Raw genomic sequence first — 26,981 nt, 5'->3', positions numbered from 1 at the left:
AGGAGGACCAACCAAAGCCTGGTTGGGGGTATGTGTGAAGGTCTGCCTTTAGCAGACATTTTACTCAGAAAGCTACAAAGATAATACCATGGAAGGGAGTGGTGGGGATGGCAATTTGTCATAAGAGCTACTTTGCACCTGACAGATATGGTAAATAGAATCCCCAATTTTGCCACACTGTACCGGTATTTTCAGAGAATAATTAATAAAGCAAGAATGAATAGACTAAAAAGCCTTTGAACCTTTTGCTATCCTAGGTTTTTTGTTATTCCAGACAAATTTGCAAATTGCTCCTTCCAATTCGTTGAAGAATTGAGTTGGAATTTTGATGGGGATTGCATTGAATCTGTAGATTGCTTTTGGCAAGATAGTCATTTTTACAATGTTGATCCTGCCAATCCATGAACATGGGAGATCTTTCCATCTTCTGAGATCTTCTTTAATTTCTTTCTTCAGAGATTTGAAGTTTTTATCATACAGATCTTTCACCTCCTTAGTTAGAGTCACGCCAAGATATTTTATATTATTTGTGACTATTGAGAAGGGTGTTGTTTCCCTAATTTCTTTCTCAGCCTGTTTATTCTTTGTATAGAGAAAGGCCATTGACTTGTTTGAGTTTATTTTATATCCAGCTACTTCACCGAAGCTGTTTATCAGGTTTAGGAGTTCTCTGGTAGAATTTTTAGGGTCACTTATATATACTATCATATCATCTGCAAAAAGTGATATTTTGACTTCCTCTTTTCCAATTTGTATCCCCTTGATCTCCTTTTGTTGTCGAATTGCTCTGGCTAATACTTCAAGTACTATGTTGAAAAGGTTCTGGCGGAATCACCATGCCAGACCTAAAGCTTTACTACAGAGCAATTGTGATAAAAACTGCATGGTACTGGTATAGAGACAGACAAGTAGACCAATGGAATAGAATTGAAGATCCAGAAATGAACCCACACACCTATGGTCACTTGATCTTCGACAAGGGAGCTAAAACCATCCAGTGGAAGAAAGACAGCATTTTCAACAATTGGTGCTGGCACAACTGGTTGTTATCGTGTAGAAGAATGCGAATCGATCCATACTTATCTCCTTGTACTAAGGTCAAATCTAAGTGGATCAAGGAACTTCACATAAAACCAGAGACACTGAAACTTATAGAGGAGAAAGTGGGGAAAAGCCTTGAAGATATGGGCACAGGGGAAAAATTCCTGAACAGAACAGCAATGGCTTGTGCTGTAAGATCGAGAATCGACAAATGGGACCTAATGAAACTCCAAAGTTTCTGCAAGGCAAAAGACACCGTCAATAAGACAAAAAGACCACCAACAGATTGGGAAAGGATCTTTACCTATCCTAAATCAGATAGGGGACTAATATCCAACATATATAAAGAACTCAAGAAGGTGGACTTCAGAAAATCAAATAACCCCATTAAAAAATGGGGCTCAGAACTGAACAAAGAATTCTCACCTGAGGAATACCGAATGGCAGAGAAGCACTTGAAAAAATGTTCAACATCCTTAATCATCAGGGAAATGCAAATCAAAACAACCCTGAGATTCCACCTCACACCAGTCAGAATGGCTAAGATCAAAAATTCAGGTGACAGCAGTTGCTGGCGAGGATGTGGAGAAAGAGGAACACTCCTCCATTGTTGGTGGGGGTGCAGGCTTGTACAACCACTCTGGAAATCAGTCTGGCGGTTCCTCAGAAAACTGGACATAGTACTACCGGAGGATCCAGCAATACCTCTCCTGGGCATATATCCAGAAGATGCCCCAACAGGTAAGAAGGACACATGCTCCACTATGTTCATAGCAGCCTTATTTATAATAGCCAGAAGCTGGAAAGAACCTAGATGCCCCTCAACAGAGGAATGGATACAGAAAATGTGGTACATCTACACAATGGAGTACTACTCAGCTATTAAAAAGAATGAATTTATGAAATTCCTAGCCAAATGGATGGACCTGGAGGGCATCATCCTGAGTGAGGTAACACATTCACAAAGAAACTCACACAATATGTATTCACTGATAAGTGGATATTAGCCCCAAACCTAGGATACCCAAGATATAAGATATAATTTGCTAAACACATGAAACTCAAGGAGAATGAAGACTGAAGTGTGGACACTATGCCCCTCCTTAGATTTGGGAACAAAACACCCATGGAAGGAGTTACAGAGACGGAGTTTGGAGCTGAGATGAAAGGATGGACCATGTAGAGACTGCCATAGCCAGGGATCCACCCCATAATCAGCATCCAAACGCTGACACCATTGCATACACTAGCAAGATTTTATTGAAAGGACGCAGATGTAGCTGTCTCTTGTGAGACTATGCCGGGGCCCAGCAAACACAGAAGTGGATGCTCACAGTCAGCTAATGGATGGATCATAGGACTCCCAATGGAGGAGCTAGAGAAAGTAGCCAAGGAGCTAAAGGGATCTGCAACCCTATAGGTGGAACAACATTATGAGCTAACCAGTACCCCGGAGCTCTTGACTCTAGCTGCATATATATCAAAAGATGGCCTAGTCGGCCATCACTGGAAAGAGAGGCCCATTGGACTTGCAAACTTTATATGCCCCAGTACAGGGGAATACCAGGGCCAAAAAGGGGGAGTGGGTGGGCAGGGGAGTGGGGGTGGGTGGATATGGGGGACTTTTGGTATAGCATTGGAAATGTAAATGAGTTAAATACCTAATAAAAAATGGAAAAAAAAAAAAAGCCTTTGAACCTTGGAAGGGATCTTTGGCCCATTAAAGAAAAGAAGGAAGCGGTGCTCTTGAAGTAAGGCATAAGCTAGGCATAAGCTAGCCCAGAAGAGAAGTTACCTCCCTTTCTTTCCCATAGCCCCACCCCAGTACCCAGCAGTAGAGCCTTCATGGAGAAAATTATGGTATTTGGCAAATATTCACACATGACTGAACATCAGCTCCCATAAATAGCCAACAAAATCCAGAAAAATGGCCTTCCCACCAACCAAAAGCCAGCTTGTTTTCTACTCTCCAATGTCTCCAGTTAACCCAGCACAGCAACATAGAGAGGTGGATTCCTGAGGCAGCTTGAGAGCTTTTAATGTTAGTTTCATTTAGAATGAAGCAAATGTAGCCAGCAACACTCTCCTGGCCAAATATCTACTAAAGAGTCCTGGACTCTATGTGTTTTGTCTTTCCCAGGTGTTTTGTAAACAAGCAACTGGATGCCTCCTGGACTCCTAAAACTCTCCTGAGTTTGGCATCTACCAACAGTCAGATTGTAGTACATCACACCTCTTCCAAATACAAAGTAAGTGAAATAACCAGAGATACTAGAAACTTGCATTGATCTAAAGGAAGGAAGGGAGGGATGAGACACACACACACACACAGAGAGAGAGAGAGAGAGAGAGAGAGAGAGAGAGAGAGAGAGAGGCCAAGTACTGGTCTAACCCTGTAAAACCAAGTTTGACATTCATATTTTTATAGGACTCAACAACCAAGTCCTTCTGCTGACAAATAGATTTCTTGAGAGGTTTATTCTTAAGTCAGTATCCACGAATAATCAATTTATGGAAGTATTGTCATTTACAAAGTATTTTCTGCTTTTACATCCATTGCCAATGTAACAATCAGCAAGTCTGACTTACTTCTCTATCCATCTATCTTTCTAAATGTCCCAAAGTTAAAATGCCTCAGTGGCTCCAACTGCATATTGGATCAAATTTAAACTCATTAGCACAACATTCAAAGCTTTTTAATATTTGAACCAAGCTAGCTATTTCAAGTCTGGCACTTGCCAGCCCTTCCTTTGCTGTCATCTTAAAGTCCCCATCAATAATGCTGGTCCCTGGGCAAGCTTTGCCACATGAGTCCTCTGTGTCTCTGCATAGCTCCCGATAGTTTTCACTCTGCTTATTTGACATTCTAAATAACCTCTCCCCAAAACCCACCTCCCACCATGCCCTAGACAAGTTATTACTGAAATGTTATAATAGAGACTTTATTCTTAAAGTGGATGGGCTTTCACTTCTCAAAGTAAAATCAGATGCATTTACATACAACTTTTTAAAATATTTATTTATTTATTTATCTATCTATTTATTTATTTATTTATTTATTTATTATATGTAAGTACACTGTAGCTGTCTTCAGACACTACAGAAGAGAGCATCAGATTTTGTTCCAGATGGTTGTGAGCCACCATGTGGTTGCTGGGATTTGAACTCAGGACCTTTGGAAGAGCAGTCGGCGCTCTTAACCATTGAGCCATCTCACCAGCCCCCCCAGTTTCAACTTCTTAACTCGACTTTAATAAAAACTTGTTGGTTTGATTATTCTTATTTTTCCTATTTTTCATGTGTGTGGGGGGTAACCAAGGATAAACATTTAGGACCCACTTTTATAAACTATAGGTACAACTTACTGTACTGTTGGCATCATGTGTAAGGATGCCTTTCCATCCTCTTTAGATGGATCTCTCATCAGTACTTTTCCCTTCTTTTTTCTGAAATTTTTAGTATAAGGATATTGTTGTTGTTGTTGTTTTCTTTATGTCAAACATTTGGCACACACTATGTGCTCCTTAAATGTCTATTAAATTAACTATAATACAAATGGTTCTGTGTGTGGAAGCCAAACTAATGCAGATTTGCCTCAGCTTCAAATTGGTCTTTGCAGTAAAAACCAAGTTGTACAGCTGTGTGTTCTGTACCCATGCAAAGTTTCTGCAGCTCAGGAATCGTCTGTTAAGATCCTCCCTACCCATGGTTCTACCAGCAACAGAAAAGGGGTGAAGCTTCTCCTCTCTGAGTTATATTCACCCCTCCTTTCAAAGTATCCTCCTCCATTGAAAGTATACATGGCATCAAGTGCAGCCTGCAATAGATTTTATAATCCCAGAATATCATCTTCCTTTTGGAGTCCAGATATATATTAGGCAGCACATTTTAGATGAGACACAATATAACTGAACTCATGTTAAATTATGTCAAAGGAGAATGTATTGGTTCATATCCCTAAAAGCTGATCCAGGAAAGCGGGATCCTGTGGTAAAGCTTGACTGATGGCACTGTCTTCTCTCCACTTCTTGTCCCACTGCTCAGTCGCCCTCATGCTTCTCTGCCTCTATGCCCTGCACAGCTGGGGCTTGAAAAAGATGTCTACCAGGAGCCCTAAAGGCAATTGGCTTTTCCTTCCTCTTCCTACAAGGAAAAGAAAAAGACAATAGTCCTCACATTGCTACAGATTGAGTGCCGTTATATTACTTAAGATACCTGCTCATTGGTGAACTAATGTCAAGGCAATAAAATCCCATGACTGTTCATAGTCTTGTCTTCTTATTCTAAAGCGATGGGTAGAGGCAGTGTTCAGAGAACACTTAAGTTCAAGCGTAGAAATCTAGGGTTCTCAGAGAGAAGCAAAGAGAAATCAGTAGCAGCAGTAACCATCCTCTGTAGCACGCACAAGAAATGATCTGAAGAAGCTGGGTGACTGTGAAACCCTGGGAATTTCACAAATAACACATCTGTGTTTAAAATCTCCTTTCCTTGAAAAAAATATGCTTTAAAAAATTCTTACCCCATTCCCACAAAAGGCAGCAACATTATTCTTCTTAAACAAAGTGGGATTTAAAGATCTCTTCTAGAAAAAGATGGATGATGATGAAGGAGCCTCTCAGGGGCCGACGAAGAACGTAATGATGAATCACGGCTTGCAGGCTGAACTGTCCACAGCACTAGAGGGCATCATCTTTCTTCCAGTCTCTAAAGAGGTCAGGAGACTCTCTGTGGCAGTGAGATATGAATGGAAGAGAGTTGTTTGATCCTGATACAGAAGCAATAATTCAGTGCCCCACCCCTGGCAAGCTTTACGAAGAACCTCATTTGAGGGCATGAAGACCAACGCTTCTAGTAAAACTGGACGGATTCTGAGAAAGTGTTTTAGTAGAGGCCTGCTTTGGATTCAGACTGGCTGTCCATTTAGACTAAAACCACTTGGTAGATAAGTTAAGTGGACTGTCACAATCCAAGAAATGAGTTATGTTTATAACATCAAAGGGAGAGTAAAACTCACATTTTATCTGTTGCATAAGTTTTGTATAGGTTATTAACTCCATGCCAGCCAGGCCTAGTGGTGGCCAAAAACACTAGCTATTTAGGAGACTGAGGTAGGGAGGCTGAAAAGTTCCAAGCACACCTGGACTACAGAGAAGGCTCAGGGGCTAGTATTGGATCATAGTAACTCAAAGTAAGACATGAAAGGTATCAGGGCAAAAAGCATCAGCTATAGCTCAGAGATAGAGTGCTTCCTCAACAACTGGAAATCTTAGGTTCGGTCTCCATTAACATACACACACACACATACACAGAGAGAGGGGGGAGGAGGGAGAGGGAGACGGAGACAGAGACATACACATAGACACACACAGAGACACAGACACCCATACACACATGGGCGATAGACAGACAGACAGACTGACAGACAGACACAGACATGGATACAGATACATGCACATACAGAGAGAGACACACAAATAGATACAGACAGACAGACAAACACACATACACAGCATACACACACACACACACACACACACACACACACACACACACACACTTCATGTAACTTGCTTTGAAACAGTACTGAGTAATCCTGACACCACAGCTATATGAATCATGCCTGACTGTTATGTCTTGCCTTTTCTAACTGCAAGAGTAATTTTATTCACCATATGAAAACTCTCAGGTAGCTTCTTGAAGAATACAAGGATGTTCTACCAACCTAGCTGCCAATTCTAGGCAAGGGCCAGTATCCATCTGAGCCTAGCCATTACCAATAACACTACAAGTAAGTTCACCTACATTTAAACTTGAATATAAGCAAGAAAAAAATTGATCACTGTGTCTTAAGTTCTATTACTAGACAACAAATAACAATATGCAGAGCCATCAGACCTGACAACAGCTAGTAACTTAAGAGTATATGACAGACAAGCAGTAAATGCTGGCTACTGACTCAGTAAACAATTCAAAAATATTCTGGTCATTAGTTTAAATTTCAACAAATATACCTGTACAAAGATTCTCATGGAGTGTCAAAAATGGTAGCCGATTTTACAACAAAATTAATTTTACTCCTTTAATTTTATTCAGAATGAAGGCAGATCCAGCACAATGCTCAGATCAGTGGACAAAAAAAATTTATAAGGGAGTTAGATAGACAAGAAGTATGCCCCTCCTGAGGACAGTGAGGACTGAATTTGATGACAATGAGAACAACAAAGAACACCCATTAAAGGTGTTACTTCCCAATATTTCTATGCAATTAAGTTTCAAAGTGAGTTTAGAAGGGGACATGTAATTGAAGCACAGTCACTAAAACAAATCTGCTGATTATGCTTTCATGACACACTGAGAATAGTCAAAAGTCTTAGCAGCAGATAGTTGAGTGGAACCGTCCTAGACTTGGGGATGAAAACCTGAGTACTTGCTAATGGTGTTAGTCAGTTTCCCGTGATGAAAGATTATGGAGATGAAAACTGGTGATGACTGAAAAAATTACGACAGTATTGAATAGAAGGACCTACATCCTTAAAATGATTAAGTTGCAAATTCATTTGTATTTTAACACAATTTAAAACATGGACCAAACCCCATTATTCTGTTGGTTGCAACTGCTGAACCTCATGTCATTTGCAATTCTTTGAACTTCAGCTCATCTTCAGGGATGACTATCCACTGGGTATTTATGTGCTATGGCCTATAGTTATAGAACATGGTTATTTCACTCCTCCTCCCCCAGTTAAACTTCGAGAGGAGGGGGGCTTGAGTGGTTTTCAAGTTTAAACTGTTAAAGCTTAAATGCATGGAAGATGTGAAGTTTCATTTAAACTCCACTCCATGGTAATTACCTAACATAGACAGTCTTAGCATTCCCCTCTCCCTACAACACACATTACTCTTGCTATAATTCCCTAATTTATCCTAAGCACTAATCCTGAATCCATTTCCCTGAATAATCAGCCCCCTTCCTGTTACACACTTAATCCTCTCTCCTCCTCCTCCACCTCCTCCATCTTAAACTTTCTCATCACTTAACATTTTTAATGATACTTTTATCTGGCTTTGACAGTTGCTCTATTTTTATACCCTGCTGTTCTGATTCTTGGGACTCTTGCCTTGTAATAACTTACTGAAATCTCATTTTAAAATTTAAGGTAAAGCTATCATCTTATGATTTTAGACAGGAGCACAAAAATGAAAAGGATTGCAGGTGCCACTTGTAAGGTATATTTAAGAACATAAGGCTAGATTTTCTTAAGAATAATATAATAAAAGTGGCCTTGAGAATAATATGACTAAACCTGTATCAGAAAAATTAAGAAAAACAATGATGACCACCTATATTTTGAATAGGAAAGGTGTCTTAGTCAGCGAATCTATTCCTGCACAAATATCATGACCAAGAAGCAGTTTGGGGAGGAAAGGGTTTATTCGGCTTACACTCCATACTGCTGTTCATCACCAAGGAAGTCAGGACTGGAACTCAAGCAGGTCAGAAAGCAGGAGCTGATGCAGAGGCCATGGAGGGATGTTTCTTTACTGTCTTGCCTCCACTGGCTTGCTCAGCCTGCTCTCTTATAGAACCAAGACTACCAGCCCACCCACAAGGGGCCTTTCCCCCTTGATCACTAATTAAGAAAATGCCCCACAGCTGGATCTCATGGAGGCATTTCCTCAACTGAAGCTCCTTTCTCTGTGATAACTTCAGCTGTGTCAAATTGACACAAAACTAGCCAGTACAAAAGGTAATGGGATATAGAAGTTCTATAAAACTAAAGACCATTATTGTTCAAAAAACCCAACATGTATAGTCTGTCTAATGTTGTTTGTATGCATATGACTTCAGGGATGACCATTGATACCGGATAATCAATCAGGGGAGTTCATTCCCAGAAAAGAACAATTATCCCTCTCAGCAGTCATTATGTGCCTATAGCCCTTTGTCTAGAGTGAAGCCTGATGATTCCAGTAGATCCCTGGCGGCTTTTATTTTTCAAAATCTACTTTAATAAGGGTTCTTAAATGCTTTAACCTCATTTCTATCCCACCACCCACCAGAAGTAGTGGAAAGGAAATGTTTGTATGGCAAAGGAGGATGTAGACCTGTTTAGAAATAGTTCTTTGGGGGCAATTCTAATCACTGTTGTCAAGATATCAGTAGTTCAGTTCCCATGAATCAGCAGTGCTAGATCAATCTACTCACAAACACCATTCATGAATTGGCAAGACAGTTCAATCCAGAAGAAGCTGTAAGGCTGTGTCAATAAGCCCAAGTCTGTAGAAGTGGCAAGAAGTTATATGAACACCGTCAAAAGTTCTTTGGTGCATTTCTTTCTACAAACTCATGACAAATGGTGATCAGTGAAGAAGGCAAGGCAAACCAACGCCACGGCATCCATCAGTGACGACCAGCATCAGCAAAGCCCAGTGAAGACCAGCAAAGAGTGGCAAGGTGAACTATTAACATGCTGTGGTTCATTGTTGGGTTGCCCTTTCCAAACATCATGTGCGCTTTCACGCATCTGTTCTAGCAAAACATCACATATCCTTTTTCCTGGCAGCTTCCAGGAAAACACCACATGTCTGTTCTCAGCAGAACATCCTCCCATGGGTCTACCTCAGCAAAATATCCTCTCATAAGACAGTTTCCAGAAACCATCATATGGCATGACTCAGTATCCAAAGAAACCAGAAATTTCCACGTCACACCCCATTCCATGATGTTGTCATTGTTCAAGTCTTGGCTTGGCAGCCCTATATTTGAGCTATCAGGGGTATAGCTTCCCTGTCATTGCTAGGAGACACAATCTCACTGAGGATTTCCCAGTCCTCTGGTTCTTACAATATTTCTGCTCTTCTTCTGCAGTTTTCCCTGAGTCTTAAGTGCTCAGTGTCATGTTGTGGATGTCCCCACTGGTACTGGGCACTCCATGGTCAGTTGTTCTCTACATTTTGACCCAATCATTTGTGTCTTCTATCAAACATTCATACATTCAGATCCTCTTCTTTCTACCTGGAAAAACATGGTTTTCCTGGACCCAGGGTTACACCATTAGTGTAAAGATTCAAGGAGACTTTCTAAGCTGCATATCTGACATGAGCCTATTGTCTAGTGTTTAAGATCTTTTCTCCCTTGGCCTTTATCCAGCCCCTTCCTTTGCGCTGTCTCTCCTCCTGACAGGGTGAACAGCAGGCTTCTCCGATTGTCTCTAAAGCCCAACTAACCCTCAGTTTATTATACAAGGTGATTTTTATGTTGTCAAATGTCATCTGTCCTCATGCTACCCACATAGTGACTGCCTTCCCATAAAGCTACTTTCAGTAAAACTGTGGCGTTATCAAAGTGGATCTTGAATAGGAATTTACTACAGACTTACAATCTTGGCTTCCCCTGGATGTTCACAGCCTGGTTCTGCCCTCTATAACTTGAGGAAAAATGAGTATCATTTCTCTCTTGATTAGCACACAGAATGTCTCCAAATCCAAGTGCAAATTGGTGGCCTTGGAAGCGACAACATGCAATTAGAACATGCAATTATATAGCTGCAGTTTTGCATATTCCAGGCAAGCAATTTAAAATGTCAAATAGTGAGCAGTTTCTTTGTACTCCATAAAAGACTCCTCCTGAGTCCCCCAGACAACTCATTTGCAGAATTGCTAGTAAATCAACATAATTTGTTTTCCCCAAGACTTTGTTCTGCCAGGGAAACCACCTTCAAAAATGCTGAAGCTGTTCCAATTATATCAAATTATTGCATCTCACAATAAGAAACTTCCCTGTAATTGGTTGTGCAAATGAGAGAAAGTAACACATATATAATTTAGACATAGAGGATTATCCTTGAGAGGCAGCCTGACTGTTGCTCCCAAGTTAGTTTAATTTCATCTGTGTTCCCCTTGCTTGGTAAAATCCCTGGATTTGACAATTCAGCAGATATTAGGTTTCCCAGGGGCACACATTTTGCTTGACTGAATTCAAATATTTAATATATAGTAGATGTCAAATATTTGCAGAAATTGAGTGGGAAGATACCACGCTTGCGGTTGCAAAATAGGAAATGCTTAGTCTTGGATTTTCCAGAAGCAGTTTCCAAGCAGATGTGGATTCAAATCAATAACACTTCATTTCACACACCTGGCACGATCAAAGAAAATTTGATCACAGCCCAAGGCAGAAGTCTCAGCCTAGTGCTGTTGGTGTAGAAATTTGGATATATGCTTAGTCCAAGAATGCCTACAGAATCTGCCATTATGCAAAGGAAAATTAACTGAGAGCAAGAAACCTGGTCAAACACATACCTTTCTGATGACTCTTTGGTCTCTTAATTCATTCCCCATATGCCCCACTCCCTGAAGCATAGTATGAGAGTGGAGCTCTATGAACTATACATTCATGAATAATGTTTGATGCCACATGTGTGCTCTAGATTGGTGGCAGGAACATAACTGTATGGAGGTGAGAATTCACAGATAAATCCAGTTTTAAGCTGAGAGTGTGTATGAATCTTCTCTCCATTATGTATGAATGGGTATGAAGGAGACATAAACATTTATCTCTTGTGTAAGTTGTTATTAAAACTTAGCTCATTACCCAGAATCCTGATGGCAACCTTAAGCAAGGGAAAATGAGAAACCAAGATGATCGCCAGGCCCCTTTTCATTCACCTTTATTATTTTTCTGCAGTAATACTCTTATCACTGTGTTGCTTCCTTCTTTCCAGTATGATGACCCAGGCCCACCATGACGAGGAAGATTAAGTGTGCTCAAATTTCACATGCTACATAGTGCAGAAGCCAAAAGGACAGCAGGTACACTCACACAGGTCTGGGGTCAAATCCTGACTCCATCCTTCAAATGTAATTTTTGGCAAGTAAAGTGCTTTCTTTAAAACTCAGCTTCCCCATCTGTAAAATGAAGATGATTGCCCCTTTCTACAAAGAAATGTGGTGATCATAGTATGCCTGGTCCTCAGCAAGTGCCTAACAGATAATGGTGATGATTACAACTTAGTCCCTCAGACTGTTAACGGTTCAAATTTAGATTTTTTTCCATTTTTTATTAGGTATTTAGCTCATTTACATTTCCAATGCTATACCAAAAGTCCCCCCATACCACCCCCCACTCCCCTACCCACCCACTCCCCCTTTTTGGCCCTGGCATTCCCCTGTACTGGGGCATATAAAGTTTGCAAGTCCAATGGGCCTCTCTTTGCAGTGATGGCCGACTAGGCCATCTTTTGATACATATGCAGCTAGAGACAAGAGCTCCGGGGTACTGCTTAGTTCATATTGTTGTTCCACCTATAGTGTTGCAGTTCCCTTTAGTTCCTTGGGTGCTTTCTCTAGTTCCTCCAATGGGGGCCCTGTGGTCCATTCAATAGCTGACTGTGAGCATCCACTTCTGTGTTTGCTAGGCCCTGGCATAGTCTCACAAGAGACAGCTATATCTGGGTCCTTTCAGCAAAATCTTGCTAGTGTATACAATGGTGTCAGCGTTTGGAAGCTGATCATGGGATGGATCTCTGGATATGGCAATCACTAGATGGTCCATCCTTTCGTCACACTTCCAGATTTTGTCTCTGTAACTCCTTCCATGGGTGTTTTGTTTCCTAATCTAAGAAGGGGCAAAGTGTCCACACTTTGGTCTTCATTCTCTTGAGTTTAATGTTTTTAGCAAATTATATCTTTTATCTTGGGTATCCTAAGTTTCTGGGCTAATATCCACTTATCAGCGAGTACATATTGATTTTTAAAAACTAGTTTATCATTATTGATCTGTAGTAAAGCTTGAGGTCAGGGATGGTGATTCCCCTGGTCATTCTTTTATTGTTAAGAATTGTTTTCACTATTCTGGGTTTTTTGAATTTGAGAATTGCTTTTTCCATGTCTTTGAAGAACTGTGTTGAGATTTTGATGGGGATTGCATTGAATCTACAGATTGCCTTTGGCAGGAAGGTCATTTTTCTACGTTAATTCTGCCAATCCATGAGCATGGGCGATCTTTCCATTTTCTGAGATCTGCTTCAATTTCTTTCTTGAGAGACTTGAAGTTACAGAGCAATAGTGATAAAAACTGCATGGTACTGGTACAGAGGCAGGCACGTTAATCAATGAATAGAATTGAAGACCCAGAAATAAAACCACACACTTACAGACATTGATCTTTAACGAAGAAGCCAAAAGTATACAATGGAAAAAAGAAAACATCTTCCATAAGTGGTGCTGGTTGAACTGGTTGTCTGTATGTAGGAAAATGAAAATAGACCCATATTTATCACCTTGCACACAGTTCAAATCAAAGTAGAACAAGTACCTCAACATAAACCCAATACTTTGAATCTAATAGAAGAAAAAGTGGGAAAGAGCCTTGAACTCATTGGCACAGGGGAAATTTCATAAACAGAACTCCAATGACTCATGCTCTAAGATCAAGAATTGATAAATGGAACCTCATGAAACTGGAAAGTTTCTGAAAGCCAAAGGACATTGGCTTCAGACTAGGAAAAATATCTTCACTAACCCCACATCCAATACAGGGCCAATTTCCAAAATATATAAAGAACTCAAGAAGTTAATCACTAAAAAACCAAACAACCCAATCAAATAATAGGGTATAGAACTAAACCAAGAATTCACAACTGAGGAGTCACGAATGGCTGAAAAGCACATAAAGAAATGTTCAAAGTCCTGAGTCAGAGAAATGCAAATCAAAACAACCCTGAGATTCCACCTTATACCAATCAGAATGACTAAGATCAAAACTTCAGGTGACAATACATGTTGGAGAGGGTGTGGAGAAAGACAAACACTCCTCCATTGCTGGTGGGACTGCAAACTGGTATAATCACTCTGGAAATCAATCTGGAGGTTCCTCAGAAAATTGGAAATAGATCTACCTGAAGACCCAGCTATACCACTCTTAAGAATATACCCTAAAGATGCCCCACCATGCTACAGGGGCACTTGTTCCACTGTGTTCATAGTGGCCTTATTTGTGATAGCTAGAATCTGGAAACAACCTAGATATCGCATAACAGGAGAATAGATACAGAAAATGTGGCTCATTTGCACAATGGAATACTACTCTTCTATTAAATATGAGGACATCCGGAGTTTCGCAGGCAAATGGATGGAACTAGAAAATATCATCTTTAGTAAAGTAACTCAGACCCAAAAGGAGATGCATAGTATGTACTCACTAATAAGTGGATATTAGCCATAGATACAGTCTGCAATACTAAAAAAGCTCAACAAGCTGAAGTGCCCAAGTGAGGACACCTTAGTCCCACTTAGGAGAGAGAAGAAAGCAATCACAGAAAGGGAGGAAGGGAGGGAAGGAGGGAGGGACCTGGGAGGGAAAATGGATGGGAGGGGGTGGAGAGGGGAACCTGGTCTGGTATTGGGTGGGGTGAAAAGGACTAAAGCCCTAAGGGCCAGCAGAAAGAATAGAAACAGGCAACCTTGGGAGGTAGGAGGTTGGAGGGACCCTCCAGAATGCACCAGAGACTTGAGAGGTGAGAGATTTCTCAGGACTCAAAGAGAGGGACCTTAGATGAAATGCTCTACAGCAGGGAGAGGGAACTTATAGAGCTCACCTCCAGCAGGAAGACAGGACATCAAGTGAGGGACAGGGTTGCCATCCTACAATCAGAACTCTGACCCATATTTGCTCCTGTCTGAAAGAACTTTAGGGATGGAAATGGAGAGGAGCCTAAGGAAACAGGGACAGGCCCAAAGAGGGATCCAGCTCAAGGGGAGGTCATAAGGCCTGACACTATTACTGAGGCTATGGAATGCTCACAAAGAGGGACCTAGCATGACTGCCCTCTGGAAGACCCAACAAGCAGCTGAAAGAGTCAGATGCAGATATTTGCACCCAACCAATGGACAGAAGCAGCTGACCCCTGTGGTTGAATTAGGAAGTGCTGAAAGAAGCTGAGGAGAAAAGCCATTCTGTAAGAGAACCAGCAATCTCAATTAATCCAGACACTCACAATCTCTCAAACACTGGACTACCAAACACACAGCATACACCAACTGATATGAGGCTCCCAACACACATACAGTGGAGGACTTCCGGGTCTGTGTTCATTCAGAGATGATGCACCTAACTCTCAAGAGACTGGAGGCCTCAGGGAGTTTAGAGGTCAGGTGGGCTTGGGCATGGGGACATCCACATAGAGACAGGGGGTGGGGAGGAGGTATGAGATGTGGAGCAGTAGGAGGGTGGATGAGGTCGGGGGGGAATAAAATATAGAGTATAAAATAAACAAATAAATAAAAACAAAGAATATAAAATATTAAAATGGTTTCTAAAAATTAAAAAAGAATACTTTAAAACCCTCTGTCTTTAGAACTTGAGCCATGCTTCCCCCACCCCTACCCCCATGGCTGCCTAAAATTCCACTACAGGCTGTGTGGTCTACTCATTCTAATGCCATGATGCCTTTTGAGTTTTATCTTTAAGTACCTATCTTCTGACTTTGTTTCCATGGAAAACCCACCCCTCCAATGTATTTATCTAGATCTCTGTCTGCCCTTGAGTATCTGTTCTCACTAGCTTCTTCGCATTGATACTCCCATCCAGTGACTGCAGCCAGCATCTGTGAATGAGGACCCTCCCTTGCCACTCACACTTAGGATTTAAGAATGCAAAAATAGTGTAACCTGCCTTTCGATAGAAACTGAAAAATAAATTGAAGGAACATTAGGGAGACATTAGCAGGACATGAAGACTGGTGTATGTGGCACCTAGGAAGTCTCCTCCCTTTAGGCCCTCCCCAACTCCTCTAGAAAAATCTTTGTATAAAAATACTTTAGTCTGCACATTCTCCTCCGCTGAGCGTTGCCATATGGTAGACTGTGCTGTACCCCGGTATTAACATAATGGGGAATTTTTGTTGGTGTTGTTTAACCTCTAAAATCTCAGACGCATACATATTTTTTTTTTTTGGAGACAAATTTTCCACTTATCAAAAGTGGTAGAAAGTGATTTAAGGAGAAGAAAGCACAAATACTTTGACACCTAAATCTGATTAGTAATTTGGTTGGGGAGTCCTTGGAGATTTAAGAATAATATACCATCTCAAAATTATAAGGCCATCCACGGGCCAGGATTTTACATATCCAAACCACAAAACAAAGTGCTGAAGTGTGCTCTGACTCTGCAAAGAAAAGCAGATGCAATACACACAGGGGAAGCAAAGGCTCTACAGTTGGGTCAGTGACTTGTTTATTGCTTCCACACAAAGTGGATTGAAATGGGTTGGAGACCTAGACCCAGGTAGAGTGGACAGGAGGAAGGGGACTTTTGTTTTGGAATAGCAGTGGCCAGAGTCAATGAAAAGGAGTTAGTAGAGGGCCCATGAACTGCACCTAGATAGACTACCAGCAGAAGCCTGAGCATTTGAGTTTGTTCTCTGTTTCTGCTATGTAGCCCACATTGCTTCTTTCATCTTTAAGTCTTAGAAATCAATCAAGTCTGTTTTAAATTTTTTTTTGGTTGGAATAGAGGAAGGATTGTGGGAAGGATGACCAGGAGGGGGGCAGTGAGTGGGATGTAAAGTAAATAAGTAAACAATAAGATTGAGTAAAAAAAAAAAAAATCCATAAAAGGAATACTTTCAAAATAAAAAAATATTTTTGTCAAGATACTTACGTATTCATGGCATTGATATATACTATTCACAACAGATACGAAGTGGAATCAGTTTTCCATCAACAAACGGATGGGCAAAGAAAATATGATACACGTACACTGGAGACATTATTCATCCATAGAGAAACCTGAAATTTTGACATTTGCAAGAAAATGAATGAAATTAGGAACTAGTTGAAAGAAGACAATTAAGACTCAGAATGACAAATTCACCATATTTACTATCATATGTGGATCCTAGACTTTAGTTATTGAATTTGTATGTATGTGTACTGCTGTCACAAAACTAGAAAGGAGACCATATGATTGAAAGCATTGGTAATAGAATACATGTGATATGAACATAGAAGGAAGACGATTTGGGGGGGGGATCTCCAGAGGTAAGCAGGGAATGAGGGAGAGAACTGGGGCTTGGAGAAAGTTCAAGGAAAAATATAAGACTCACTCAACAGCAGGGAAACAGCATTGCTGGAAAACAAGCCAACTAACCAGGCAACTGATGTCATAGGTCTTAGAGAAGACCCACAACTTACACTTTATTAAACCATTATAACCACCAACTACACGCTAAATATCTGTTCCCATACCCACAGGTAAGTGTAATCCTCAGCCCTCATCAAGGAAACTTCTTTGCCACAGCAGATAATTAAAGAAAACCACAAGCAATAAAAATGTAAAGTTGTAGAGCCCAATCCCAATGGATATACCTACAGAACAGCTCTTGCCCCTAAGGCTTGAGAAAACACAGCTAAAGAAGGGATGAAAATATTTTAAGAGCCAGAGGACCAGGGATGTTGCTTTGTGTACAGCTGTGTATCCTAGTAAAGTAAAAAGCTACACTCATAAAATCTCATCACCTAAACATAAGCTGAGAAGGAGGGACAACAGCAATGCACACACTAAGGTATGTGGGAAAAGACCTCCAGGCCTCAACCTTACACTAGGAACTACAGGCAACTAAGTAATGTTGGGAGTGTGAGAAATAGTCTTCCCCAGAGATCGCAGAGAAGAACACAACAACTGGTTACACAACACCAAGTGGTCAGCCCTGAAAACATTCAAAACATTATATAGAGTAAACAGGTTAATGGTGTGTGTGTATGTGTGTGTGTGTGTGTGTGTGCGTGCGTGTGCGTGTGCGTGTGCGTGTGTGTGTGTGCGTGTGTGTGTATGTGTGTGTGTGTGTGTGTGTATATGTGTGTGTGTGTGTGTGTACATACATTATGTGCAATAACAATTAATGAACAAGGAGGTCATGAAATTGAAAGAGAACAAGGGGGATATAGAAGGGTTTGGAGGAAGGAAAGGAAATGGAGAGATGATGTAATTATATTCTCAAAAATAAAACAACTTATCTCTTGCAGAAAATCTAACCTGGTTCTCACAGTGATCCTCCATGAAGATGAAAAGCCACCAGTCAGCATTCTCTCAACACTTCTTTACAGTCACAAAACCAGGATCATTAAGCTCCCACGCTTATCTTCCTATCCAGGTTGTGCATAATTAATTTTGCCCCACAGGGCTATCCCTCCAGCTCATCCTTTTGATAATGTCTGCTAGCCTAGCCTCTCTGTTTTTCTGCACACTGTAATTTTAACAGAAATGCAACATAGAAGCAACAAATTTGGGACCAATTAAAAGCATATTAAGAACATAAAACAGTTTGCATATCATGATTATGATACAACATTTTCTAAAAACCTCTAAAAAGCACTATTTGCCAATATTCAACATAGAATTCTACAGCTAGTATGAGAGTCTGTTATGTACTGAGACAGTTACAATTCCAATTCTATTAAACACTGTTCTGAAATAGAGAATGCTTCCTGAAATATGTGCCACCGTTGTTGTTGACTGTAATAGTAGAACTGCTCCCAGAATCCAATGGGATGTAGAGAAAGTCAATTCCTATGCTGACTGCATAGTCACTGTCTGCCAAGCTACTCTAGCTCTGCTGATGTCACTTAGGGCATTTACCAGCCTGATCTAAGGACATTGCATGACTCCTGCCTGTCTAACAGGGAGGCTTCCCTTTGCTTCCTCCGCTGTACACTCTTTGCACTTTCTCCACAGTCTACAGGTCTTTGCTCTCACATCTTGGTACATCCCTCCTTCAACTCTTGCAACTTTGACCATTAGGTTTCTCAGAATACCAGTGAGCAATCCTACCTCTCACCGATGACTATGGTTTTGATGACTAACTATAAATCAAGAAGCACCCATCTCCCAATTACACATCTAACAAATGGCTCCTCCTCCACCTGCTTTCAGGCTGAGCATGTGACAACTCATCACAACTAACACTTGATTGATATGTTCTAGCCTTCTTACCTCTGACATTGTTCCTATAAAAGAACAACTGTTATACCCTCCCCATCTAACCACTCGCACCCTTTAGTCTATATCTTAGATTCCTCAGTTATATCCATTTCTTTTCTTTTTATTGCTCCTTATTAGCAGCTTCGTATCAGTGTGATGAAATATCAGAGTCAGCTAACTTCATTTAAAAAAGAAGTCTATTTAGGTCACAGTTTTACAAGTTGAAAACATAAATATTGTGGTGTAACTCTGTTGAGAGTCAATATGAGGGTGGTAGGAGTGTGTGGGAATGAGAATGCGCACAAGGCCAGACAGAAAGTAGAAAAAAGGGACAGGCCAAGATTCTCCTTTAAAATCACATACACACACACACACACACACACACACACACACACACACACACACACAAACATATGTGTGTGTGTGTGTGTGTGTGAGAGAGAGAGAGAGAGAGAGAGAGAGAGAGAGAGAGAGAGAATAAAATGGCCTAATCCCCTTCAAAAGCATGCCACCATTGATCCAAGGATACTTAGGATACTTACTAGGCCCCACTTAGTAAGTGTCCAGAATACTGCTACCTAGGGTTTCCAGATTTTCCACATGGATCCTGAGGAGATATAAAAGACTAAGACCCACACCTTCTATTACCATAGCTACGATAATGTCTGCTTGGTTTCTGCAAACTATTGCAATAGCTACCCAAGACAAGTTCCTGACCTCTTCATAAATTCTCTATATAGCATTCACAATGTCAACTTGAAACAATTTTTAACAAAGAGCAATCTCCATGTTTTTTCTGTTTATATGGCTGAAAGAAAATGGAACAACATCACTACCATGCTTAAAATCATGTTATATTTCATCATGTGCAGAAGATTGAAAGTTCTTAGCATTACCTGAATAATCTGACCCCACATACTGCCTTCTGCCCACTTTTCCAATGTGCATTATCACCATCACTCTTCTTTCTCTTTACAGCTCAGCCCCATGAGTGGTTCTTCAGCCCCTCAGATGTATCATGTTCCTCCCTACCTCACTATCTCCATGTATGCAGCTCCTTCTGTTGATAATGCATTTCATACAGTACTCCTACACTGCCCTCACGCTTACCATCCTAGCTTAAACAATTCATCTTCATGCATGTACTTAAACTTGGTACCCAATGTGTTTACCCCTGTACCAAAGATCTCCAAAGTTTCCAGCCATCTTGCTGTAGCACTGGACTTTGTGACTAGCATTGCTACACTGGCTATCAGTGATGGTACAAGTCTTATCTGAAACACTAAGAGAGATCTCTACAGACTCTTTTCTAGCTATGTAGCTAAAGGCAAAGTAACTCATGAAGGCAAAGCTATAAGGGTATAAGAAATAAACCCTTGAGCATTATCCACTGAAACCTTAGCTAATCTTAATCAATAGTATGAGATTCCCCCTATTAATTGATATGATAATGGAATCTCCTTAGGATTTTAAAGCATTGGTATGACATTGCAATATTAGTACTATAATATTCCTGGCACCTGGTACAGTATTTGACATCTAACAAACACTCAAAAATATTTCTTGAAAGAGCACATAAATGAGTAAACGCAAGAGAGCATAGATTGACAATGGTATGATTTGCAAGAGACATAGAACATGGAAGACACCAAAGTAAAATTCTTTACTAAAATGTACAAAGATTACAGCCATTTGTAGCCATATGCATTATGAACCTGGGCACTTGCTTTTATCCCCTGAGGGAGATCAGGATGCACGGAAGGACTTTTCCTGAGGTGACATAAGCAAACATCTTTGTACACAGATAGGGTCCTAATGGAGACCAAAGAAATGATTTCCCCCAAGTCTAGATTGGTGAACCAATATAATTAAATGGTGTTACATAAAGAATCATGGGCAACTTACAGGTGGCAACAGTACCAAAGAAGAGTACCCCTCCAACAACTATCAACTGATTCTATGTGGGACAGGAACTTTATGCACATCTACTCTAACATTTTCTGAGCCTTTTGAGTCCTCCACAAGAAAATACTAGTGAGCTCAGACTGTGAAGTTGCTCTAATTTTGAGTCAACACTGGCTATTCTAGGCCCACAGTGCATCATTCTGCATCAGGATGAAAGTTCACTTAAAGTTGGGTAGCTTTAGGTTTTTTTGGTTTTGGTTTTGTTTTTGTTTGTTTTTTATTCTTTAAAATAATGTATTCTAAGTGTGAGGATAAACAGGCACACTTCCTAGTTAGCAGGTCATTCCTGCCATCATCTCAGGCTAGGGAGAATTTCGACAGTGCTACAGCTACCTCTGTGGTAGCATCAGAAAATTACATTAGCAGCTGCTCACAAGGCTACATCTGCAAAATTAAGATGACAAAATAGCATGCAATGTCCTAGGCAGAACCTGGAAAACATGATTAATGAAATTACTGTGAAGAAAAAAAAATAGTAATTACAAACCACATTTTACACCACACCAAGGGATACTAGTCTATTCAAACCACCTACACATGGCTCAAAGAAAGAGAAGAGTTATGCACCATTGATGTCTATAAACAAACCAGGTGGGCAGCTCTCCTGCCTCAGAACCAAGGAGGCAAATGCATTATGGAAAAGATAGCATGTACATGTAAAACAGTTATAATTAAAGGGGAAAAGAGGCCAGGCTATAATGCAACAGCACATCTCCTATATGTACATTCTGCTCTCTACACTTGTGTCCACCCATGCTCTACTCTTAGAAGCCTGTCTTTTTGTACTGCATCTGCTTTCTGCTTTCTGCTTTCTGCTTTCTGCTTTCTGCTTTCTGCTTTCTGCTTTCTGCTTTCTGCTTTCTGCTTTCTGCTTTCTGCTTTCTGCTTTCTGCTTTCTGCTTTCTGCTTTCTGCTTTCTGCTTTCTGCTTTCTGCTTTCTGCTTTCTGCTTTCTGCTTTCTGCTTTCTGCTTTCTGCTTCTGGTTAGGGTTTGCAGATAGAGTCCCAGCAGAAGAGCATAAATCCTGGAGAAAAGTAAGATTGTAGTAATCATCTTCATGCTTCCTCTCCAGAGGGTAGAGCATGTAGTCACAGAGCCTCCCAACATAACTCTTCTTCCTTCAGGATTGGCTTCTTTCTTTTGCTCCTTGAGCCCCAGAAGGAGGAAAGGTTTCTACTGTCACTAGCTTGAGTAAAACATTATCCGGAGTTGTATTCCTAACCACTCCCATTTCTTAAATTATACCCCTTTAGAAATCCTCTTTAATGATGCTGATGTGAACACACTGTGTATTCCAAGCTGAATCGTGACTGATAAGCCATGATGACTATGAGACCGTACTTTCCTCTAGTTGATGAAATCAAGGTGTCTCTGAAAACATCTGCTTGAGAGGGCAAACCATAGCAATATCCAGCTGCTATAAGAACTCAGGAAGACTTGTCAGGTTCTGTAAGTTATATAGACATCTTGTTTTACATTTGAGCTAGTTATCTTGTCTTAGGTGCGACAGTTAGAAGAGCAGTCTCATAAGTATTTCTTTGGCTCCCACACATTTGGACTTTCCTAGTCACTGTGAAGTCTCTGTCTGCTCAACAGGAGGCTTTGCTCTCCTTCTTGAAAGAATCTCAGAAATTATGCTTCACCCCATCACTTGGTCACTCAGAGAAGTAGCATCTCAGCAACATCTTCTCTCTAACTTAGGCTGACCTACACCCTGCATTATACTCCCAGGGTTCTTCTATCTGCTTCTTTCCTATCTTTCATACTGGTTTTGTTGATTGGTTTGTTTGTTTGACCCTGCCACTATACCTAGAAAAGTCCCTAGTTCAAGTGAAATACTCTATAATATTATTTTATTCCCTTCCTTTGGGAGAAGGTGTTAACGTTTTTATATTATCTGTCATACAAAGGCTTATTACAAGATCGTGAAATATTCAAGTTCTCAAATATTTTCAATCCGTAGCCATGTGCTCTTACCTCTTGGTGTCATTTGCATTTCATGTCTTTTTATTTAACTTTTATTAATTCTCTGTGAATTTAGAATCATGCTCCCCAATCTCATTCATCTGCTCATTTCCTCAATACCTGCCCTCTGCCCCTGCAAGCTCCAAACCAAAAGAAAGACATCATATAGTGGATGTTATACTGTGTCTCGGTATGTTGTACACTATACCCTTCTGTCCACACTTTATTTGCAAATACTCATTTCACTGAGTCACTGGTCTGTTTCAAGGCCTCTTGCTTCTGTTACATTATCAATACTGGATCCTCACTTGGACTCCTCTTGGATATCCTGTTGTTGCCCTATGTACTGGAAATACTACAGCTTTGGATCTGTAGGACTGAGTCTTTCATATGTGCTTCATCAGTTCTTAGATGGGGTAGATGTTGGGGTGGGCCAACACTGAGCCCTGGTCATAAAGTATATAAAGTGCTTTACATTTCACTTGCTGCATAATAAATATTCAAGCCATACTGCTCTGAATAGGGGTTGAACACATGTATGTATGGATGGCCTTTGGAAAGAGAAAAACATCCTTGCACAAACTTGTGTCTTCTTTGTATATGAATGACACTTATCTTTCATGTTAGAGAAAGTCAATGCTAGCTGCTATGGCTATCTTTAACTTTAGACATATTTTAATGTTTTTATACCTTTGGTGGAGTGTTCCTCCTTTTCTCCTCAAATAAAAATATGTTCTTGTTTATTTTCAGAAATAACCCTTGTCCCCCATTCTCTGTAAAAGCTTAAAGAATGCATTTTGTCAGGTATGGTGCCTTTTTCCATGCTTTGGTTGAATTTTTAATCTCTTCCCCAGCAATAATTCTAGAGTAATAATAATAGCACAGCATTCAATAAGTATTATTAGTTTCTATTTTCAGGTACAAAGCCATTTTTTACTCATTTTTCAATCAATATATTTCACTACAATTTTATAAACCTGATATGATTAACCTCATTTTTATATACCAGAAAATGGGTTGGAAAAAATAAATAACATATTGGTTACTTGTTGATTAGAAAGAAATAGAGAGCTGCATCAGGAGATAGAGTGTTAGGATCTAGCATGCACAAGACACTGAGTTTGATTATTGCTTCCTATACAACACACACACACACACACACACACACACACAGAGAGAGAGAGAGAGAGAGAGAGAGAGAGAGAGAGAGAGAGAGTTATCAGGCTATTATTTAAGCCCAGAACTATCTTATTCAAATTTAATTTACAACTATTATGCTTCTAAACATATCTCAATAAAAATAAATGAGAATAAATAAATGATAATGTCACATAAAATAAAATAAGAAGACCCATAAAATGTAAATGATGTATAATATATCCTCTAAAAATGTAGAAATAACTAAAGTTCAAGAAGGATTAGCCAAAATGAAAAGAGAAAAGGACGGGATCAGGGATGGTTTGAATCCCAATTCTCCACTTCCTCATGACTTGCAACTTTAATTTCTACAATACTTGGACCGTTAATTATAATCTTGTTGCTTTTAACTCTTGTATCTTAAATGGATTGGTTGCCTTCATACAGGATCACTTTCAGCAAGCTCAGCTATTCACCATGGCAGTTATTCATCAATATGAAGAAATGCATTGATTGCATATTCATATGTCCTATGTGGCTTTGGTCTAAATAGGAAAGAGTATGCTATAGAAGGCTGGTAGTCAGAGACAGGTAAGAGTACTCTTGTGCTCTTATCAACCTAAGACAGAGACATACATCAACACTATGTTTGTTTCCCCTGATGGGTAAGAAGGAGCAATATAGAAATTTACCTAAGACAGGCATGGTCACCTGGCCACTCTTTACCCTAGATAGGATTAAATCTTGTATACCAGTCAAGTTCATCTTTAAAAAACAAAAAAAGGGGGAATTGTGCCCTTCCCCCAGCCTTGAGCAGGTTAAATAGACCTTGGTGGAGTCATCTGCACCTTCAATTTCCTACAGGAATAGACTGCCCACTGAGCTTGCTTTGCAACACAATCCAGCTGAAACCAAGGATGGGGCTGTGGACTTTCCCTATATAAACGCAGTGCTGACTATTAAACTGAGCCTTGATCAGAAAATTTAAAAAATATTGTAGAAAGATGTCCTCCAGTATAACAGCCATTTCCATCTTAGTAAGAATAACATGTATTACTGAAAAGTCACAAGGTAATGTAAAGCATATTGATGCTCGCTCACAGGGTTCTGTCTGAGAGGGTCCTGAGACTCTCCGCTGAGATTCCAGTCACTTCCTCCCTCCTGCACATTCTTCTATCCCCCTAGCTGTGCATAATTCTGTCCCAGATGTATGTGGTTTCATGGGAAATCTTAAGGGGGAATTTCAGCTATGCAGATATGGGGATACCATCAGCAATGTTGGTGTGAGAGTTTTTGATGACATAGCTGTTGTAAGTGGGGCTCATGTTATTATAAGTAACTCTTTACCCATTCTCCTATAAGTGAGCCCAATCAACTCATTGCTTCAGCAGGCTAGACTAGAATGGAATGCGACTTTGGGCTATAACTGCCCTAATTGGGATGAGCAGGTGCTTGCTCATGCCTCCTCAGATATCAGGTCCCCTCCTACCTCATCAGAATAACTTATTTCTGAAACATCTCTCAGGCAAATTTTCATGCCAGAAGGAAAAATTAACATTGAAATTAATTGCATAACACTGTCCTAAGAGTTACTAAAGCATGCAAACTATTTTGTTTTTATATAATTCTGTTTCTGGCCAAAAAAATTCCTTTGTACAAACAAAAAAATGGAAATCAGTGAAAAAAAAACAAATAGAATAGAAACTGTAAGTCACCAGCACTACAAAAAAAATTAGCCAAATAGAAATCGGTATTATGTCATTAGTGATAAGAAGAAATACATTCTTATGTAAGGCTACTCAGTAGTCAATATATATATATATAAATTTCAAATTGCCTACCATAAATGTGGAAAAATATCTCACTGGCCCATATTAGATTGTTATGCTAACATACTCTACTATCTGAACTTTCATAATAAAAATATGCATATAATTGGGTGTGTGTGCCAAACCAATAGTCAAGAGGTAACACTCATTATAGAGATAACAAACTTCTTATAATCAAAAACCTCAATGAGAATTATAATCAATATCTCCATTTCTACCACATACATTTTGCTAAGGGAATAGTGAAGTGTTTTAGAAATACTGGTAAAAGACTTACTGGTAAAACAGATTTGCAAGAAGAGTTAGAAGACTTTTGGAACATAAATAAAAATAAAGCATTCTCTGTTCCACCAAATACCAAAAATGTGCCTTAAGAATATTAACCAGCAAGAACTGAAATCATGGCCTTTGCATAGCAACAAATATCATAAAACAAATAGAGTATATACAGGAACATAATATCCAAAATAAATGTCATTTTATGTAATTTGCAAAGAGGGCATATTTAATAGAGCTTGAGTAGGATTGGTACTAAATGTTCAACTGAACTCATCAATAAAACTATCAAGCCCCCGTTTTTTTTTTTTTTTTAATGAGAAATTTGTTGGTGAATTTTCTCCTACATAGCATTAAACTATTGATTTTACCTTTATTATTTTTGTTGTTGTACTTGGTTATTTGTGTCTAATAATTCATTCATTCATCTAAACTATCCAATGTGTTGGTGTGTGATTTTTTTGTAAGTTTCTATAATGTTTTGTATCTCTTTGGTATCAATTGTAATGTCTATTGTCTCCATCTGATTTTATTTTTACTTTTGTTCACAGTCTTACAAACAACTTGTTTGGTTTGGGGGCTTTTGTTTTTCAAAAAAAAAATTAACTCATGTTATTTACCAAGTGCTGATTTTCTCATCTTGTTTATTGGCTCTTGGTCTTTGCCATTCTACTGTGTTGCTTTTGCTTGTCTAGAAGTGTAATGCCCATCACTACTTCATGTAAGATCTCTGAGCTTTGTATTTATTGTTTTGTTTTAAAGGATATAACGGTGGACAGAGAAGAACA

The 26,981-nt window shown here is 39.7% G+C and overlaps 1 long non-coding RNA gene across 1 annotated transcript in view; it reads right to left on the bottom strand.

Annotated features, from left to right (window-relative positions):
* Gm31706 overlaps positions 1–26,981 on the bottom strand; it is a 96,328-nt gene that overhangs the window by 7,067 nt on the left and 62,280 nt on the right. Inside the window, exons 2-3 of the long non-coding RNA XR_386198.2 lie at positions 16,703–16,830; positions 5,561–5,766 (exon numbers count right to left, since the gene is read on the bottom strand). This is a non-coding gene — a long non-coding RNA (predicted gene, 31706). The remainder of the gene's footprint in view (positions 1–5,560; positions 5,767–16,702; positions 16,831–26,981) is intronic.

The sequence above is a fragment of the Mus musculus genome, chromosome 18 (assembly GCF_000001635.26).
Source record: "Mus musculus strain C57BL/6J chromosome 18, GRCm38.p6 C57BL/6J".
Lineage (NCBI taxonomy): Eukaryota > Metazoa > Chordata > Mammalia > Rodentia > Muridae > Mus > Mus musculus.
The sequence above is the reverse complement of the archived record's forward strand: the minus strand, read 5'-3'. Positions and strand labels throughout refer to the sequence as shown.